Below are 7,500 nucleotides of genomic sequence, written 5' to 3' on the forward strand. Positions count from 1 at the left end.
CCGGGCCCTCTTGCTGCCTACCTTCCTACCTGCCTGCCTGCCGCCGCCGCCACCACCACCACCACCACCACCACCTCGTGCCGCCAGGTGGTGCGCAAACTCCTCCGCCTGAGTGGAGGCCCGCGAGGCAGCAGCCGTGCGCTATCCACAACCCATCGCATCCCGCCTCCACTCGCCGCGCCACGTGACTCCACACCACAAAGCCACACCTGCATCAGCGAAAAATGCTCTCGCCGCTCCATTATCCCCCGCCACACCTGCTGCGTCGGCCAGGTGTGGGGCGGGGCAGGGGGGGCAGGGGAGGTGGGCAGGGTCAGTGAAAGGCAAAAGATCTTTCATCCCCTCCTCCTCCTCCTCCGCTATCAACATTACCACAGCGGTTCTCTCCTCAAAAAATCTCCGATCCGTGCATCTCCGGTCTCTCTCTCTCTCTCTCTCTCTCTCTCTCTCTCTCTCTCTCTCTCTCTCTCTCTCTCTCTCTCTCTCTTTCTATTGTCAGCTTCACTGTTTATGCTCGTGAACACACACCCATCTCTCTCTCTCTCTCTCTCTCTCTCTCTCTCTCTCTCTCTCTCTCTCTCTCTCTCTCTCTCTCTACGTAGAGCTAGACAGATCGCCGTCCATTCGTAAAGCTGCACGTCCCTTCTGTCTCGTAATCCCGCTATCACTCGCATCAACTTTCTCCTCGCCCTCCTTTCATTCTCCTGGTAAATCATGTTCCCTTTCATTTACTATTCCTCTTATACTGTTCTTGTAATCCTTGATCTGCATGAAGACAATGTACTACTCATTCTCTCTCTCTCTCTCTCTCTCTCTCTCTCTCTCTCTCTCTCTCTCTCTCTCTCTCTCTCTCTCTCTCATACACGAATCCAGCATTTCCTTTTCTTCTCCTCCATTCTTCCCTTTCCTCTCCTTTTCTCCTACTCCTCTATACGCACTCTCCTGTGTAAATGTTAAGACAAGGAGCTATTCTGCCTTGGGATAGCCTGCCCCCACCCCCCGCGCCCCCATCTCTCTCTCTCTCTCTCTCTCTCTCTCTCTCTCTCTCTCTCTCAAGTTCAGTGCCAGGTGTCTTATCACAATGAGCGAGAGGGAGAGAGAGAATGTGTGTGTGTGTGTGTGTGTGTGTGTGTGTGTGTGTGTGTGTGTGTGTGTGTGTGTGTGTGTGTGTGTGTGTGTGTGTTGACTCACGTGATCTATCTCCCTTTTTCTCTCTTTCTTCCACATATATCGGGTTTCAGAGAGAGAGAGAGAGAGAGAGAGAGAGAGAGAGAGAGAGAGAGAGAGAGAGAGAGAGAGAGAGAGAGAGAGAGAGAGAGAGAGAGAGAGAGAGAGAGAGAGAGAGAGAGAGAGAGAGAGAGAGAGAGAGAGAGTTTACATAAGAGATGCCAGACGGAGAATCTTGCAATATTTAAAGGTCCTTCACACACACACACACACACACACACACACACACACACACACACACACACACACACATTCGAGCAAGAAGAAGAAGAAGAAGAAGAAGGTAAAGAAAAAGGAAAGAAAAAGAAACGAAGACTAGAAATAAAATGACAAGTAAGAGGAAACTAAAAAAAATCTCTTCCATTTCCTTTACTCTCACAGAAAAATTCGTCTTTTTTTTCTTTTCCCTCGCTCACTCCTTCCCAGTTAATTCCCAAGCTTTGCCTTTCACACTCTGCCCTTCCGCTGAACTCAACAAGGGGACGCGGATGAAGGAGCTTAACGTATATTACCCACAAGACACCCTCTGAAACTACACTCACTCCGTCTACACTAAGAACCTTATTGAAAGATAATTCTCAGGACAAAAGAAATTGGGATGTTATTATTTTCAAGTGAAGCTTTACTTACTCATTCAGTGGTATGAAATTACTGAAAACTGTTTATTCTCGTGACAAATGTATATAGATATCACTCTTGTTCTTCTTCTTCTTCCTTCAATACTAAGAACCTAATTGAAAGATGTTTATTGCTATGGGAAACCTACAAGGATACTGTTTTCTTCCTCTGAAACTACACTTACTCCTATGAAACTGCACTTGCTCTTTCCTTAACACCCCCCCACCCCTACTCCCCTCAAAAAAAAAAAAAAAAAAAACGAAAACTGTTTATTTCCACGATGAAACTAAAAAAAAGGATATTACTCTCTTCCTCTGAACCTACATTTACACCTATGAAACTGCACTTGCTCCTCCTTAAATACCCACAAAAACAATAAAAAAAAAAAAAAACACTTTATTACTATAATGAAACTACAAGGATATTAGTTTCTTTCTAGCTGTTTACTTCTCTGATTAAACTACTGGGTCTAAATCTCTTCCCCGTGAAACTACACTTATTGTTTCTCGAATACTCACAGCCCAATCGAAAAGCTTTTTATTCCCACAAGAAAACTGATATATAAATAACATTAAAGTATTCATCTGAAGGCTAGGTTTGGTTTAGATTCATACGGTTCATTAATTTCATTGCTAGTCTCTTCAGTGTGTAGATCATCATTAAAAAACATTATATTTTCCCCTACAATTAAATGGTCAGTGTCTGGAAATTAGTAAGATAGGGTTATTTTTAGTGTACTTCAAAGTTATAAAGGTCTCGGTCCCTTTTTTTCGTCTTATTTTCCTTCTTTTAACTCCCTTTTTTATCTTTCCTTCTCTTTTTTTCATTCTTTCTTTCCCTTTAACTCTTTTTTGCCACTTTTCCTTCTTTTAACTGTCTTTTTCGTCATCTTTCCTTCCTTTAACTCTTTTTTTGCCATTTTCCTTCTTTTAACTCCCTTTTTTTATATCTTTTTCTCTCTTTCTTGCTATTTTTCCCTCCTTTAACTCTTTTTCTTGACATTTTTTCTGCCTTTAACCCTTTTTTGCCATTTTTCCTTCAACTCTCTTTTTTTTTCTGTCATCTTTCCTTCTTTTAACTCTTTTTTTCTTTCTTTCTCTCTTTTCTGCCATCTTTCCTTCCTTTAACTCTTTTTTTTGTCATCTTTCCTTCTTTTAACTCTTTTTTTTAGCATCTTTCCTTCCTTTAGACTATAAGAAAACAAGAACACAAGGGAAGCTGCGAGAGACCAGCTGACCTACACGTGGTGGCTGTCCCTGTCTAAAATATTCCTTCCTTCAGCTGTTTCTCCTTTATTAATTCGTCTAGCTGTCCCTTGAACTTTCCTACTCGCTCGGCACTGATAACCTGATTTCTGAGCATATTCCGTTCATCTACCGCTCTTGAGAACTAAAGGTGCATGACTGGAAGAGACTCAGTAATCAGCCTGTCATTTTGTTTATTTGTTTAAGATGGAAACTAACCTAAGACTACAAATACTTGGAAAATAAAACATCAACTACATTATATTACGTGCTAAGTTCCCTTGCGGTGAGTCAACAGTTGAAACAGAAGAGATGGATGAGGTGGTCAGGCTGTTATTTCATTCATTTACGTATTTATTTATGCACTGGGGTAGACTACAAAATAGAAAAAGAAAAAAAAAAAGAAAAAGACAAAACACTCCTTATATTACCTACAAAAGTTCCTAGCCAGTGAGGCAACATTTAAAAACAAAGGAAGAAGATGAAGAAAAGCCAGAAGACCCAATATGCGAGGCTAAACAAGAGTGTGGCAGGGGAGAATCGCAACAACAAACAAACAAAAAAGCAATCCCTCATTATATTACCTCCTCAGTTCCTATTCAGTGAGTCAACAGTTAAATACAAGAAGAAGGAGAACGAAAAACCGGGAGACCCAATATACGAGGCTAAACAAATGAAGGAATAAGACACTACATAAACACACACAAAAAAGCAGACCCTCTCACATTATATCACCTATTTACTTCCTATCCATCGAGTCAACAGTTAAATACAAGAAGAAGGAGGACGAAAAACCGGGAGACCCAATATAAAAGGCTAAACAAATGAAGGAATGAGACGATAAATAAACACACACACAAAAAAGCAGACCCTCTCACATTATATCACCTATTTACTTGCTATCCATCGAGTCAACAGTTAAATACAAGAAGAAGGAGGACGAAAAACCAGGAGACCCAATATACGAGGCTAAACAAATGAAGGAATGAGACACTACATAAACACACACAAAAAAGCAGACCGTCTCACATTATATCACCTATTTACTTCCTATCCATCGAGTCAGCAGTTAAATACAAGAAGAAGGAGGACGAAAAACCGGGAGACCCAATATACGAGGCTAAACAAGCGAGCGTGGCAGGGGAGCGAGTGAGTCAGCCACGTCCCCACCAACACACAACACGGCGGTAAAGTTTGTGTGTAAAAGTCTACGGTGCTGGGATGTCACGTTTCGGTTACTTTTATGAGGCTCGTAGATGAGAGGGGGGGGGACTGGTCTGTGTCTGTGTGTGTGTGTGTATGTGTGTGTGTGAGAGGGTAGGTCCCTGGTGAGGCTTCTGGTAGTGGGAGCGGCAGACAGTTGTTGATTAAGCCATAAAGAGGGATATTGGCCTTCCTAACACTGGCGGCTTTCTACTAGGAGGACAAGGAGGAGGACAAGGAGGAGGAGGACAAGGAGGAGGAGGAGGAGGAGGAGGAGGAGGAGGAGGAGGAGGAGGAGGAGGAGGAGGAGGAGGAGGAGGAGGAGGAGGACAAGGAGGAGGAGGAGGAGGAGCATAAAAAATAAGTCGTAGGAAAACGAAAACGAAGAAAGCAAACAGCAGGAGGAGGAGGAGGAGGAGGAGGAGGAGGAGGAGGAGGAGGAGGAGGAGGAGGAGGAGGAGGAGGAGGATGCGAACGAGAGGGAGGATGACGAGAACCAAAAATAAACAACGATGAAAAGAACAAAGCTAACAACATCAACAACAACAACAAGAACGACCACCGTAACACGAATAAAGACACAAGAAGAAGAAGATGAAGATGAAGATGAAGATGAAGAAGAAGATGAAGAAGAAGAAGAAGAAGAAGAAGAAGAAGAAGAAGAAGATGAAGAAGAAGAAGAAGAAGAGAAAACACACCTAAAAAATAATAAATAAATAAATAAATAAATAAATAAATAAAAATAAATAAATAAATAAGAAAATAAACACAGAGAAGTCAAGGCGCATTTCCACACCAGCCAACACGTCATGAGGAGCACAGCCGCAGAGCTCCCATCCGTCTCTTTGCCTCTGAGGATTGCAACAAGGTATTTACTCACGCCCCTGGAAACTCAAGGCTCGGAAAACGGTATCAAATTCGTGACGCTCAAAACGACACACCGCAGCGGACTGGTATACGGCCGGCTGCACTGGTTCAACGTGTTAAATGTCGCCCGTGGGAACTTCGCGGGGTTCGAACCTTGGCGTGTCTCCGGCAGTAGGTCAGTGAGATTAAGAAGGAACGGTGGTGGTGATGGTGGTGGTGGTGGTGAGAGTTAGAGGGCAAGGTGGTTAATAAAGAAGAACAAGAACTAGAGAAAGAAAGAAACAAACAAAGAAACAAAAACAAGACAAAAAAAAAGAAAAGAAAAAGAAGACAACAACAACAACAAAATGACCAGACACACAAAACAAACAAGACAGTTAAACTTTAAAAAGAACCAAGATCTGATATCATGACTGCTGCCGCTGCTGTTGTTATCGTTGCTGTTTCTCTTCCTGTTGTTGACACTTATTCCTATTGCTGTTACTAGTCTTGTTACTGTATTTAGTGACGGTGGCTGCAATAACAACGATAATGATGATAACAACGGTAACAACGATAATTAAAGCGAACAGCCTCCACCAAGCCATCACCCTGTTAGTGAGGAGAGTGACAACACCTTTAACTAACAAGAGCACGGCGCCACCTACGTACGCCGGCTTGCCTTCCGCCAGGTGAGGCACAAGAGGTGAGAGGTCGTCAGGGGCGCCACTCACCTGTTATGTCATCAAGGTGAGAGGCAGGTGAGCAAAATTTACCTGCTAAGTTTATGAGGGCGATTGAGGAGGAGAGAGAGAGAGAGACGACGACGACGACGACGACGACGACGAGAGAGAGAGAGAGAGAGAGAGAGAGAGAGAGAGAGAGAGAGAGAGAGAGAGAGAGAGAGAGAGAGAGAGAGAGAAGGACAATGTGGTATTCTCACTTTTCTCTCTCTCTTTCTCTCTTTCTTTTTTTTCTCTCTCTCTCTCTCTCTTTCTCACATTTTTTTTCCAGAGAGAGAGAGAGAGAGAGAGAGAGAGAGAGAGAGAGAGAGAGAGAGAGAGAGAGAGAGAGAGAGAGAGAGAGAGAGAGAGAGAGAGAGAGAGAGAGAGAGAGAGAGAGAGAGAGAGAGAGAGAGAGAGAGAGCCAGAAAATGTGACATTCTCCCCTTTCTCCTTCTCCTCCTTTTTCTCCTCTTCTCTTTCACCTTCTCCTTTTTCTTCACTTCTCTTTCTCCTCCTCCTCCTTCTCCTCTTTCTCTTCCTCGTTCTCTCCTGCTATTTCTTTCCTTCTCAGACTGAAACGTAATCTTCCTCTTTGTTCTAATTTCCATCTCTTCCTTATTTTCCTCCTTGGTTCTCGCTCCCGGCTTTTCCTTTCCCTTCCTCTCTAATAACCCTTCCCTTCCACGGACAGTCATTCCTCCCCTTACGGTGTCTCAGGTTACGCTTCATTCCGCAGCAAAATATAAGGAATGTCTCTCTTTCCTTTAGACTTACGAAATGCTGTATGATGCTAGTTTACAACGGTATCAGTCTTCGTTATGTGCAAGGGAGAGTGGAGCTTGGGAGAGAGGGAGAGGGAGAGTGAGAGGGGAATGGTTTAAGGCGATCAAACAGCTTTTCCAAGGAATGTAGTGAAGATGTGGATGGCATGGTGCGTCGTGGAAATGTGAGGTAGACTGAAGGAGTGAGTGAGTGACTTTCTCTCTCTCTCTCTCTCTCTCTCTCTCTCTCTCTCTCTCTCTCTCTCTCTCTCTCTCTCTCTCTCTCTCTCTCTCTCTCTCGTTTTTTTCTTTTCTATGCATTGATTTTTATTATTTTCGTCTCTCTCTCTCTCTCTCTCTCTCTCTCTCTCTCTCTCTCTCTCTCTCTTGTCCCCACACCTTGAGGATACATGGGAGAAGAGAGAGAGAGACCGACAATTCTGGCTGTGGCGGCGGCGGCGGCGGCGGCGGCGGCGGCGGTGGTGGTGGTGGACTCGAGACACTGTGGACAAAGGGGAGGTAGACGTCTGCGGGAAACAATGAGGTTTGTGGACAAGCTGTCATTCTAAGCCCACAAAAGTCTCCTGCAGTTTCTGACGAGTCTCTCTCTTCCTCTCCTTCTCTCCGCCTGCTGCCTGCCTGCCCCCCGCCTCCTCCTCCCTTGTCTTTGTCTCTCCGTCTGTCTCCCTCGTCTCAAAACACTATTTGCACCGCCTCCACGCACGAATGACGACGTAAAGTAAAGGCAAGTTCAAAGAAAGTGCTCATCTGGCTGTCTGGCTGAAGTGGTGATATGACCGTCGTGTGTTCGCCAGTTAGACTCCACACGCAAAGAGAGCAAAGAGGATCCCATCGTGTAGTCCCTTTCAGTCACCT

At 44.3% G+C, this 7,500-nt stretch overlaps 1 protein-coding gene across 10 annotated transcripts in view; it reads right to left on the reverse strand.

Moving 5' to 3' along the window:
- The window catches only part of LOC135089066 (dystrobrevin beta-like), a 62,977-nt gene that overhangs the window by 36,160 nt on the left and 19,317 nt on the right, over window positions 1-7,500 (reverse strand). The window contains exon 1 of one of the 10 annotated variants that reach the window (XM_063984276.1): window positions 1-199. This exon is cut by the window's left edge and continues 726 nt beyond it. The exons of 1 other annotated variant lie outside the window; for it this stretch is intronic. The gene's annotated coding sequence lies outside the window, so the exon portion shown is untranslated. Of the gene's footprint in view, window positions 200-7,500 lie in introns of those variants that run through there. 8 more of the 10 variants (XM_063984271.1, XM_063984278.1, XM_063984272.1 and 5 more) reach the window with 8 other exon arrangements.

This window comes from Scylla paramamosain, chromosome 32, assembly GCF_035594125.1.
Source record: "Scylla paramamosain isolate STU-SP2022 chromosome 32, ASM3559412v1, whole genome shotgun sequence".
In the NCBI taxonomy this organism is placed as follows: domain Eukaryota; kingdom Metazoa; phylum Arthropoda; class Malacostraca; order Decapoda; family Portunidae; genus Scylla; species Scylla paramamosain.